Genomic DNA, 14,491 nt, shown 5'->3' with positions numbered 1-14,491 from the left:
TAGTCGACCATTTGACCAAAGTAGCCCATTTCATTCCTGTCAAAACGACTTACAAGGGAAACCAGCTAGATAGCCTCTACATCAACAGAATCGTAAGCCTTCATGGTGTTCCCAAGGAGATTGTGTCAGACCGAGGAATCCAATTTACCTCAAGATTTTGGAAGAAGTTCCAAGAGGCCATGGGGACCAAGTTGTCCTTCAGCACTGCTTTCCACCCATAGACCGGAGGTCAGACAGAATTAGTAAATCAGATACTCGAAGACATGCTCCGAGCCTGTGTCTTAGCATATGGAGCTAGGTGGGAAGATTGCCTCCCTTTCACCGAGTTCTCCTACAACAACAGTTATCAGTCAAGCCTCCAGATTGCACCATTTGAGGTGTTGTACGGATGCAAGTGTCGCACACCCCTCAATTGGTCAGAGACCGGAGAAGGACTAGTCTTTGGGCTCGATATCCTCTGTGAAGCAGAAGAGCAAGTCCAGCTTGTCAGAGAGCGTTTGAAGACTACCAAGTCAAGGCAGAAGAGCTACGCTGACTCATGTCAGAGAGACATGACCTTCCGAGTTGGAGACCATGTCTATCTCCGGGTCACACCTCTCAAGGGAACCCTGCACTTCCATGTTAAAGGAAAACTCGCACCAAGATACATTGGCCCCTTCGAGATCACTGAACGGCGAGGAGAAGTGGCTTACCAGTTGGAACTGCCACCTAAACTATCCGATGTGCACAACGTATTCCACGTGTCTCAACTCCGGAAGTGTCTCCAAGTTCCAGACAAACCTGATCTTTACAAGGACGTCGATCACCAAGCCATTGACCTTCAGCCCGATTTGACCTACCGCGAGAGACCCATCTGCATTTTGGACGAGGCTGAACGACGCACTCGAAGCCGCACCATCAAGTACTTCAAGGTCCAGTGGAGCAACCACACTGAAGCAGAAGCAACCTGGGAACGTGAAGACTACCTTAGATCCGAGTTTCCGTATCTCTTTAAAGCCTAGTATAGGAATCTCGGGGGCGAGATTCTTGTAAGGGGATAGGTCTGTCACACCCTGCATTTTGTAACATGTCATTTGCATTAATAAAGCATGAAAATTTGGACCAACAAAAACTTTTGCATTATTTGGCTTTTATTTTGGGGTTGGATTTCTCTGTGTGATTTTTCAAGTGCTCTTTAAAGTCAACTACTCCACCTTCTGTACTTCATCTCCTTGCCCCAAACTTCTGCCCAATGATCATGTCATGTGTATAGTGCAATATAGTATTTTCATACAAAAATAATTTGGCCAAATAGTATTTTAAAAAATTAGTTTTCCAAAAACCCCTGGATTGAGGTTTGCACTGCAAGTACCTGATTTGGGGTATGAAAAATATTTCAAAGAGTATATTTGAAACCTATTAGATATAGGATTCCCATAAACCACAAAAAGATAATTTTAAAAGTTATTTTACTATTTTATTTAAAAGCTTTTTCTTAAGGCCAGGAATGGTCTTTAATAGGTAAAAATTATTTTATTGTTTTAAAAATATTTGAGAAAAATCAGGGAAACTCAGTGGGCATATATTTCCCATATATAAGAGTTTCAACATATGGTCATGATCAAAATATTGGAAAAAACCTCCCAAAACCATTTCTGCCCATTTCAAGGATTTGAAATATTTCTACAGGAAATATTTTCATAAAAATCCAAGGAAAATCCAGCAAGTCACAAATGCAGATTGTTATCACCATGCAAAGCCTCATGTCAATTAAGGTCATTTTGGTTCACCAAAAAGCCCCAAAACCCTCTCTGACCAAAATCAAATTTGAACAAGTTTGTACTACTAACTTTCTCTCCTTGACCCCTACTTTTGTGGGCATGTTCATATGACCAAATGAGGCCACTACTCCAAGTGGTGCATCAAGGAGAAGTGATTTGCTCAACTAGATCTACACAAGTTCATTTCTGCTAATTTCTAGGGTTTGCCAAAGCTTCATTAGCAAACTCTTCCAAATGAGCTCATCTTCCTTTTTTCCCTGTCATTTTGTCATGACAAACACCCCTGCCAAGTGCCACAAGAAGTAAATTAGTGCAAGTACCCCAAAACCATATCAAACACCTTCTGCATGTTAACTAAAAACCATGTTTGGGGCTCTTCCACTAATCTCCATGAGCTCCACTCTTTACCACAACCCCTCCTAGTCCCCTTTCACCTCCAGTAACAATGGCAAATCCACAGTTCAATTATTGGATGGGTAAAACCCCACTTTCTCTCTCTGGACAACCCATTTCTCCCTCTTCTTCTACCTCTCTCCTCTCCTACTGGCCACCCAGGGCATCCAAGGCCATCTCCTACTTCTTTACTCCTCCCTAGAGCCACCAGACACCTTTGGCCGTGCCCACACTGCATAGAAAATGGCCATGCCGGCCATTTGGGCGCTCTGGAGCGCGCTACAGTGCACTCCCGCACTGTAGCCGCCCCCTTCCAACCGCCTCCGGCCACCTCGAGCCTCCCCAGCACGCCCGACGATGCGCCTTGGCGTCCGCGGCACGCTAAACCCTGGTCCCCTCTTCCTTCTCCCTTCTCTCGACCCAGCTCGCACGCACGACGACCGCCCGAGTGCACCAGTGAGCGTGCTCACACGCGCGGTGCCTCTGGCCCCTGCTCCCTCTCTCTCTTCTTTCCCTCGCTCTGGATCAAACCCACGAGCACCCCAGACACGCCCACGCGCGCCCCCGTGACCCACAGCAACGGCAACAACCTCGCCGGCGCACGGGTCTACAGTGAGCCGTGGCTCACCTACTTAAAGGCCTCCCCGAGCCTCTCACTCACCACAACTCGCTCCTACCTACTCCAAATAGGCCCCCTGTGCCCTCCACTCTCCTCTAGGAGCACCCGAGATCGAGATCGAGCTCGAGCTCCGCCGCCTCGGGTCGTCGTCGATCTCAGGGTACAGGCTCTCTCCGCCCCTTCTCTCTCTCGATCTGGACCCGCCACACCTCCCTGACCATTCCCCCTCTGTTTCCCCTCTCTTTTGCAGCCGTAATCGACCGGGGCAAGCACCTCCCGAAGCTCTGCCGCCGGCTTCCTCGTCGCCGGCGAACCCCTGCACCCCGGCGACCACCTCCACCTCCACCCGAACGGCGACTCCGCCCTGAGCACGCCAGTGCCCTTAGATCGCCTCGCCGTTGACCACAGCGGCTTCGGTGAGCTCACCGCTCTCTCTGACCCAAGGTTGACGACGACGGCCGTGGGGCCCGTCCGTCAGCCTCGCGTCCTGACGTGTGGGTCCCACATGTCAGGTTTAAAACACACGTGCGTGCGTACCGGTTCGCTGCATCGGCTGGAGGCATATTTCCCAAATACGCCTTCGATGTGGCAGCCTTGCGCGGGATGGATTCCCCCTGGGCCTGCTGCACTGTGGCCGAATAGGCCTAGTTGCACAGTGGCCTTTTTCCTTTTCTTTTTCTGTAACTTTTCCAAAAATTCCACTCGATTAAATATTCATCCAAATGAAATAATTCCAACTCCCATATTTTTCTAAAAACCCCACCTATTTAATGGTATAATTTTCACTCATTACCAAACAACTTTTATGTATTGTTCATATTCAAATTCAAAATTGAATATATTTAAACCCCTCTAAAAATCCATTTTTTCTATTCTGCTACTCCAAAACCAAAACTAGGAATTTTCCCCTTCTTAGTTTTCAACCTAGTATTTAACAAAAACGAGTTGGCATTTTTCTGAGCACTTTGGTTTTTCTGTTTTATTATTACCTTATTTTTCTCGTTATTATTTGCGACAATAGATTGCGTTGCCGACGAAGGAGTTGGACCAGAAGACTTTGAAGACCCAGAAGACTTTGCTGAGTCAGGCAAGCAGCCCTTTGACCATGTCTATGAAACCCTTTTTATGCATGTCATATAGCACTTTATTAGTGTTGCATCGGAATCATGATGAGTTGGTAACCACTTTGATGGATTGCCTCTATTACTTCCTCGTTGATACTTGCATTGTGCGTGACCCTACCTCCCTATGAGGGTTATGCCGGTGGGAGTAGATAGGATGCTAAAGTAGTGCTACGCAAAAAGGGACGGGAATATGCATGGTGATGGAGACAAAGTATTTCAAAAGACTTTTCGAAAACCCCCATCGGGTGCCACTTATGCCCGGGGGAGATGATGAGTTGGGTAACCACTTGATGACGAAGTGGTGTACCGAGGCAAGTGTGTGTGTTGTTTTTCAAAACGGATTGGTTTAAGTTGCGACCGTTATTCCAACCTTAAATGCGCAACCACTCTACCCTTGTATGGGAAAGGGCATTATTGATTACCTAGGCCGATACTAGCTTGGAGCCCGCATTACTAGTGACGGGAGAGTTGTTGGTGTGCTCTCTCGGGACGGGGTCGTGCCAGGTAGGGCGGCCATGACTGTTTTCATAGGGCACCGAATACACCGTTGTGTCCCCTCTCGGATGTTACGATCTCGAGTGAGTCTCGTATGATGTACATCGTGAGGATACAGAACAACGAGTGGGCTCCATGTTAGTGTCGTCTAGGGAAAGATAGTGATCGGGTGCTTACCCCGGGTACTTGAGGTACCGCGGGTCATGGATGACACGGAAGTTCCCCGGATCTTGTGGGTAAAGTGTGCAACCTCTACAAAGTGTAAAACTATTCGAATAACCGTGTCCACGGTCAAGGACAGTTGGGTAACCGCTCTTGGGCTACGTCCACTTGTTTACAAACCAGTGTGTGTGGGAAGTACTTCTTGGGTCAAGTCAAAGGACTTGACATGAATGAGTTGGGTTGGAGCCCTCTCCCTTTATGTTGATATCTGTAACTAGCCCCTATGGTTACTTGAATCCATGTGATGCATGGTTTACCAGTTATTGAACATGTCATAACACGACAAAATCAGCTTTCTGCAAAAATTTACCAATGGCATGCATTGTTGTATCTTGAGCCAAAACATGGGTTGCTTGCGAGTACATTCAAAGTACTCATTGGCTTGCCACTGGTTATTTAATTGGCCAGGCATGGAAGAACCGGAGTTTGAAGAAGAGTCCTTTGGAGACGAACATGCGAACTAGGACATTTCCCATTCAGAATGCCTATAGGGTTAAGGCAGATGGCATGGGCTCTACTCATCGACGAAGATTTCCGCTGCTTGTGTTTCATTTGATGTTCAGCCCTTAGGGCTTTATCAATGTAAGACTTGACCATAATGGTCATAATTTGTGTAAGACGGTATGTATGGATGTAAGACTCTTGTTATTCAGCTTCTGTGTGTTCAGTGAGCATTGATCTCTGGGATCACTGTACACGTGCATTCGGTGATCATGACTTATGAGTCGGGGTCCCCACAGTGCAAAGAAAGAACCGCTAAGATGCGTGCTAAAAAAGATTGGTTTGTAAAGACGTGTTCTTCTAGTTTCCGTGAAAATAATGATGAAGATCTTAAAGTGATTGATGTGACTCCTATTGAATATTTGTTTTCCAATATAAATCTTGATAATCCACTTTAGTTAAAAGGTGTCCCAATGATTAAGAGTTTTTAGATCTTGATGAAAAAATTAATAAAAGTGGGATAGGAGAGGTCAAAACTTTAAGTAGCAATGAACCCACTCTTTTGGATTTCAAGGAATTTAATTATGATAATTTTTATTTAATAGATTGTATTTCCTTGTTGCAATCCATGTTGAATTCTCCTCATGCTTATAATCAAAACAAAGCTAATTTTACTAAACATACCGTTGATGCTATGATGCAATCTTTTGAAGAAAAGCTTGAATTGGAAGTTTCTATCCCTAGAAAACTTTATGATGAGTGGGAACCTACGATTAAGATTAAGATTAAAGATTATGAGTGTCGTGCTTTGTGTTATTTGGGTGCTAGCATTTCCACGATTCTAAAAACTTTATGTGATGTGTTGGGTTTCCGTGAATTTGGTGATTGTTCTTTAAATTTGCATCTTGTGGATTCCACTATTAAGAAACCTATGGGAAGGATTAATGATGTACTTATTGTTTCAAATAGGAATTATGTGCCCATAGATTTCATTGTTTTTTATATAGATTGCAATCCTACATGTCCTATTATTCTTGGTAGACCTTTCCTTAGAACGATTGTTGGAATTATTGATATGAAAGAAGTAAACATTAGATTTCAATTTCCATTAAGGAAAGGCATGGAACACTTTCCAAGAAAGAAAATGAAATTGCCTTATGAATCTATTATGAGAGCCACTTATGGATTGCATACCAAAGATGACAATACCTAGATCTATTCATGTTTTATGCCTAGCTAAGGGCGTTAAACAATAGCGCTAGTTGGGAGGCAACCCACTTTTATTTTTCTTTTTTCTTTTTAGGTTTTGTTTTGCATTAAATAATTCATCTAGCCTCTGGTTAGATGTGGTTTTGTGTTTAATTAGTGTTTGTGCCAAGTAAGACCTTTGGGATAGCTTACGGTGATAGTTGATTTGATCTTGGTGAAAAATAGAAACTTTTGCGCTCAGGAAAACAATTCTGATTTTTAATAGAAGCGTGAAAAAATACTGATTATTTTTGCAGAAGATTAATAAACAAATTTCTTAGGTTGTCATAACTTTTCAGAACTTTTGGAGTTACATAAGTATTAAAAATATCCAGATTATTATATACTATTTTGTTTTTGACAGATTCTGTTTTCTATGTGTTGTTTGCTTATTTTGATGAATCTATGGCTAGTATCGGGGGTATGAAGCATGGAAAAGTTGGAATACAGTAGATATTACACCAATATAAATAAAGAATGAGTACACAACAGTACCAAAAGTGGTGATTTATTTTCTTATACTAACGGAGCTTATGAGATTTTTCGTTGAGTTTTGTGTTGTGAAGTTTTCAAGTTTTGGGTAAGGATTTGATTTACTATGGAATAAGGATTGGCAAGAGCCTAAGATTGGGGGTGCCCAAGGCAACCAAGGTAATATTCAAGTACAACCAAGAGCCTAAGCTTGGGGATGCCCTGGAAGGCATCCCCTCTTTCGTCTTCTTCTATCGGTAACTTTACTTGAGGCTATATTTTTATTCACCACATGATATGTGTTTTGCTTGGAGCGTCTTGTATGATTTGAGTCTTTGATTTTTAGTTTGCCACAATAATCCTTGCTGTACACACCTTTTGAGAGAGACATGCATGAATCGTGATTTATTAGAATACTCTATGTGCTTCACTTATATCTTTTAAGCTAGGCAATTTTGCTCTAGTGCTTCACTTATATCTTTTTAGAGCATGGCGGTGGCTTTATTTTATAGAAATTAATGAACTCTGATGCTTCACTTATATTATTTTGAGAGTCTTTAAACAGCATGGTAATTTGCTTTGGTTATAAATTAAGTCCTAATATGATAGGCATCCAAGAGGGATATAATAAAAACTTTCATATAAAGTGCATTGAATACTATGAGAAGATTGATTCCTTATGATTGTTTTGAGATATGAAGGTGATGATATTAGAGTCATGCTTGTAAGTAGTTGTGAATTTGAGAAATACTTGTATTAAAGTTTGTGATTCCCGTAGCATGCACGTACGGTGAGCCGTTATGTGATGAAGTCGAAGCATGATTTATTTATTGATTGTCTTCCTTATGAGTGGCGGTCGGGGACGAGCGATGGTCTTTTCCTACCAATCTATCCCCCTAGGAGCATGCACGTAGTACTTTGTTTCGATAACTAATAGATTTTTGCAATAATTATGTGAGTTCTTTATGACTAATATTGAGTCCATGGATTATACGCACTCTCACCCTTCCACCATTGCTAGCCTCTCTAGTACCGCGCAACTTTTGTCGGTACCATAAACACACCATATACCTTCCTCAAAACAGCCACCATACCTACCTATTATGGCATTTCCACAGCCATTCTGAGATATACTGTCGTGCAACTTTCTAGCGTTCCATTTATTATGACACGCACTAGTACGCGTCGATGCTATACAATCGGTTTTTAACCCCTTTCCGCGACGGCATTTGGAACCATCGCCTAGTGAGTGATGGTGATAGGGGGTCCTTCCCACATGACCCAGAAACCGTCGGGGATATGGCCCTCCTGGCACACACGCTCAGCAAAATGAGTTCGTGTGCGACCGGCTAGCACTCAAATACGGAAATACGTACAGTAGAGCTGAAAAATACAATTATACAGGCGAAATTGTTTCCGGTCGCAAGTACATCCCACACAGTCAGTCCCCGCTAAACGTTTCTGTTTGTATGTACATCCCACATAGTTTCTCCAAGGAAAACGTTTCCGTTCATAGGTACATCACTCATAATATTTCCCGTTAAATCATTTGTGATAGCGTTGCCATTGCACACGATATTAACAATTTTATCGTTTGCGTTATTGAATGCATCACACACGGTCCGTAGAAGAAACTATGTGAAAAAACTGTGTGGCACACGATATTAAAAATTTGCGCAAGGTGGCCTAATGCAAACAGTTTTCAAGAGAAAGTCGTGTGTGATTATTCATTGTTCCAACACGGTTTATTCCTAGAAACTATGTGCGTACCCTGAGGTCCTCGCCCACGGTATTTTTTCAATAATCGTTTGCAATAGCAAAACCCAATTAGAAGGCTAATTCACCATTAGCAGGCTAATTGCCTTATTACTAATAATCCATTTATTAATCTAATTGACATTCATATTAAGCACATAATATATTTCATTTCCATATTAAGGAAGTAGAATTTCATAATTGAAATACATCAGAGTACAACATGATATAGCTTCAGCACTCAGCTACCCCATTACACAACTGCACCAGCACCAAGTTTCACATGCAACATGTAGAACCTTTCCAAATTAGCATCATAGACGGTATATAGACATATGCATCTCATCTAGAGAACTGCTCAAGCGGAAGGTGAATATTGAGCCTTCATTCATGTTGAAGGTCTTTGCAACTTTAGGCCAGTGCCTGTGGATGATTGAGCATCCGTCCTTCATCCTCTTCAGGAACACTTCAATATTGAACCATGGGTGTTGTATGAAAACCTTCTTCGCCTCCTGGCCATAGAGGTGGTTTGAGAGGTAATCATGAGTGAATTGCTTTGGAAAGGCCTGAAAACAAGGGTGTGCATAAATATCTTCACTATATTGGAAATGGGGCAAAGGATTTAAAAAAGGCAAGGTATAATAGTTAGTACCATCTTGTAGTGAACTGATGTCTTCTTCATTGTGCAGACAATGATCTTGTTGTTTTTTCTCGCTAATTTCTTTATCCTAACAATCTTTCTGAGTTTCTTGATTTGATTGATATTCATGGAAAACTCATTTACCGATATGCAAAAAGAGTCGAACAGTGGGTCAAAACCTCTGACAGCAGGACCTACATGGGCAAAACCAAATTGTTAAAAAACTAAATATTAGAATGGTTCCTGCAATTGCACAATAATGTGCTTTTAGACAACGGACCATGCACGTGCTAACCTCAATTGTCAACCTCAATGCTTCCCATTGCTTCCCTGCAACACATATACGGTAGTTAGTCATCAGGTTGAGTAAGGGTTCGCATGCTATCAGTAAAATATGTTGATGAAAAATAAGCACATTGCAGATTCATGAGATTAATTCAAGCCGCATGGAAAACCCATTTATCCAAACCAATCATGATTAAGAACTAGGAAATATAGCACTTGTATATGTTTCTCATGTATTAAGGGCAGCCAAATTCGATTTATTCCTCACATGCACGACATCGCATTGCAAAATTGAACCTAGTAGTTAACTAAACACCACAACAAATGAACCAAACATTAACTGAGCACCACATTTATTTCTCACATGGAAGACAATACAAAATTGCAGCCTGAAGAATTGAACATGACATTTGCAGAAATGAACCACACAGTTAACTGAAGACGACAACTAATTAACAAAACAGTTAATATGTGAGCACCATACTGCATGACATATAGAAGAACATATACAGTAGAGCAACAGATTGCATGGTAAAATTAGATAGCAAAATTCACTAGAAGTTCTAAAGGAAAGGCAAGAGCAACACACGCAACGGGTAAACTGAGCATGCTTAACCGGCGTAGCTAGCAAATGGCAAGGTGCTCCTCCAAGATCTGGGGGTCGGCACGTATGGCAGCCATCGCGACCTCATCTGCGCGTGCGGCCGCGATTTGCTTCTCCGCTGCCAAATGATCCTTGAGATCCTGGCTATACTACGTGCACCATGGCTTAGGGATGCTCTTATTTGGTGGAGGGGTCAGTGATTTGGGTGGAAGGTGTCGCGCTCGCGCTGGTGGTCAGGGCATGTGGGATGTGGAAGGAGGAGAAGGATGGGGGTCGGGTGTGGATTACCTGCCTGGATAGACGAGGTCGAGCAGCGTGAAGGAGGGTCGCCGGCGAGGAGGCGGCGCTGCAAGCAAGGAGTCAAGGTTTCAACTTGGAAAGGAAGGCGGAAACAGGGGAAATGTGGCTTTTGGTAAGGGGAGGGGCAGGGAGGTAGATATTTCTGCGGAAGCCGAAAATTCGAAATCGCTTCAGCGAAAAAACTAGCGCGCAAAGTTTCATCAGACACGGTCCTTTATTCAGAACTGTGTACGATATGTGAACATCACAAAATATTCGGATAGCTTAACCCGTGTGTGATGAGTTTGAACGTCAAAAATTTTTGTTCGAATTTCCATGGTTAAAGTGGTCATCCACGTCATTGCATGATTTGGATACACAAAGGAGACTACAGCACACCCACACTTCTAAATCGAGCAAGTTTAGCAATTAAACAGAGCTAGCTGACCTAAACATTACTCTAACAAATTAAAGACCGGTGCTATTAATTAAACAAAACAAAGTGTACTACTACGGCTAGTGCTCGTCGATCTCCGCCGCCGCCTCCATGTCCAGCTCGCGCCTGACGGTGTCCTTGGGAAGGGGCTCCATGGCATCCATCACACCATACTCGGAAAGCATCTTGCCATCCGCGTCCGACATCTCTTTGGAAAAGGCCGCCACGAGCTAGGCATGGGCGTCCATGATCTGGGCTTGGACGGGCTCTGTCGTCGCAAGGTATGCAACAGAGGAACAGACGGCTGCTCGAACGCTCTCGACGATTGCTGGCTCTTCGGCCGTGGGTTGCCTACCATTGTCGGAGAAGCTTTGTTCAATTTGTGCGGTGACCGCCAGGAGCTGGGAGTGGGCGGCCTCGACATGGTCGTGGGCGGCTCCATCAGGGCTAAGGTCGCCGCTATGGAATGGATAGCTATTGTGCCGCTCTCGCTAGTTGCTATCCCCAAGGCAGATGTTGATGCAGCCACCTGAGAAGCAACATCGGTTGTTTGGGCTACCTTGGCCGCCTGGTCACAGATTGCGGCCGCGCTCATGCACCTTGTTAGCACGCGCATGGCGGCTGCGCTCTCGTCGGAGTGGGCCACCGAAGTTGCCCTCATGACGCGGGTCCACATGCCCATCTTTCATAGGCGATGATTGAACAGTGAAATGATATTTGGGGAGAGATCTAGTGTGCTTGATACACTGACTGTGGGCTGTAGCCGACACACCTTCTCACGTAAGCCATAGGCATACTATACACCGACGGTGCTCTAGGATATTTTGTGCTACATCTCACACGGTTGGTGATAATAAACTGTGTGCGATCTACTTGATTTTTCATCTTGATTTGAATTACATAATGGGGACACAGAAGCAATGGATGGTGTTTGAATTGCTAGACCTTTTATCTGCAGTGAACATGCAACTATATGTGTGTCATAAAAGAATTGGAATTATTCAGGGTTCGTTTGACATTTTATACATTAAATTGGTTTTCTAGCCATTTCACGTGCACAATTCAAAATTAAACTACATGCACATGCTCCGGTGCACCAACATGGGATGTAAAATCATATATGTGTCCATGGGTTTATGCTTATGTCTCATGCAAGAAACGGGATGAAATTCGAACACCACGGCACCGTGGCTCTTCGGCAAACGTCGACGTACTTGCTTTTGTAATTCTAGTAAATCCAAAATTCGTCCGAAATTCATGAAACTTGGCATTCTATCATGGAATGGCATCAACATGCCGTGGTAATTTTTTTTGTCCAATTTGGGGCAGGTTTGGGTATATGCTTCTCACAAACCAGAGATTCTCATAACAAGCCTGATGGTTTCGGTAGGGAACGTTTCACCTTTCTGGACGAAATGATATACATTGCCTCTTCTTGATTTCAATTTTTTTCCTAGTGTCAACATAGAACAACAGGAGTGTTCTATTAATTTTTGGGATTTTTCGGGGTTCATTTGGACATTTTTATGCATTAATTGAGTTTTCAATGCATTTTGCATAATTCAAATTTGAACTACATGCAGATGCTGTAATGCATATAAATTGGTTGAAAATTCAAATCTGTGTTCTTGGTTGCATGCTTAGGTCCCATGTAAGAAATGGGAATGAATATCAAGCACCCTGCCACCATCACTCGGCCGCAAACATTGAGATACCTAGTTTTTAAATTCTAGTAACTGCAAAACTCGTCTGAAATTCATGAAACTTGGCATGCTATCATGGATCGGCATGAACATGTCGTGGTAAAATTTGTGTCCCATTTGGGGCTAGTTTGGGTATATGCTTCTCACAAACCAGAGCTTCTCACAACAATCATGATGGTTTCGGTAGGGAACGTCCCACCTTTGGGGACGAAACAATGTCCATTTCCTCTTATTGCTTACAAAAAATTTCTCGCATCAACATAGAACAACAGGAGTGTTGTGTAAATTTCTGTGATTTTTCAGGGTTCGTTTGGACATTTTTATGCATTAATTGGGTTTTCAATGCATTTTTGTGCATAATTCAAATTTCAACTGCATGCACATGCTCCAATGCATATAAATTGGTTGAAAAATCAAATGTGTCCTAGGGTGCATGCTTAGGTCCCATGCAAGAAATGGGAATGAATTTCAAACACCAGGGCACCGTTGATTGCTCGCAAAACTTTGAGATACCTGGTTTTTAAATTCTAGTAAATCCAAAACTCGTCTGAAATTCATGAAACTTGGCATGCTATCATGGAGCGGCATCAACATGTCGTGTTAAATTTTTTGTCCCATTTGGGGCAGCTTTGGGTATATGCCTCTCACAAACCAGAGCTTCTCATAACAAGCATGATGGTTTGGGTAGGGAACGTCCCACAGTTGGGGACAAGACGATATCCATTGCCTCTTATTGCTCTCAAAATGCACATGCTCCAGTGCATATAAATTGGTTGAAAAATCAAATCTGTGTCCTTGGGTTCATTGCCGAAAAAATGTTGAGTTACCTGGTTTCTTAATTATAGTAAATCCAAAACTCGTTTGAAATTCATGAACTTGGCATGCTACCATGGAGCGACATCAACATGCCGTGGTATAATTTGTGTCCCATTTGGGGCAGGTTTGGGTATATGTTTCTCACAAACCAGGGCTTCTCACAACAAGCATGATTGTTTCGGTAGGGAACATTCCACCTTTGGGGATGAAACGATATCCATTGCCTCTTATTGCTTTCAAAAAATTTCTCGTGTCAACATAGAACAACAGGAGAGTTGTGTCCATTTTTGTGATCTTTTGGTGTTCGTTTGGACATTTTTATGCATTAACTAAGTTTTCAATGCATTTATGTGCATAAGTCAAATTTGAACTACATGCACATTCTCCAGTGCATATAAATTGGTTGAAAAAACAAATATGTGTCCTAGGGTGCATGCTTAGGTCCCATGCAAGAAATGGGAATGAATTTCAAACACCGGGCACCGTTGATTGCCGGCAAAACATTGAGATACCTGGTTTATAAATTCTAGTAAATCCATAACTTGTCTGAAATTCATGAAACTTGGCATGCTATCATGGAGCGGCATCAACATGCTGTGGTAAAAAAAATTTCCCATTTGGGGCAGGTTTGGGTATATGCTTCTCACAAACCAGAGCTTCTCACAACAAGCATGATGGTTTCGGTACGGAACGTCTCACCTTTGGGGATGAAACGATATCCATTGCCTCTTATTGCTTTCAATTTTTTTCGCGTGTCAACATAGAACAAAATGAGTGTTGTGTCAATGTTTCTAATTTTTCGGGGTTCGTTTGGACATTTTTATGCATTAACTGAGTTTTCAATGCATTTATGTGCATAATTCAAATTTGAACTACATGCACATGCTCCAATGCATATAAATTGGTAGAAAAATAAATCTGTGTACTTGGGTGCATGCTTAGGCCCCATGCATGAAATAGGAATGAATTTCAAACACCAGGGCACCGTTGATTGCCGGCAAAACGTTGAGATACTTTATTTTTAAATTCTAGTACATCCAAAACTCTTCTAAAATTCATGAAACTTGGCATGCTATCATGGAATGGCACCCGACATGCTGTGGTATTTTTCGTGTCCATTTTGAGAGAAGGCGCACTTGAATAATGACAGCCAACAAAGGCATTTTGAAAAAATAGCTGCCACTTTAATATCTCAAATGT

This window comes from Triticum urartu, chromosome 7A, assembly GCF_056163025.1.
Source record: "Triticum urartu cultivar PI428250 chromosome 7A, HENAU_Tu73, whole genome shotgun sequence".
Lineage (NCBI taxonomy): Eukaryota > Viridiplantae > Streptophyta > Magnoliopsida > Poales > Poaceae > Triticum > Triticum urartu.
Note: the sequence above shows the minus strand (reverse complement) of the source record.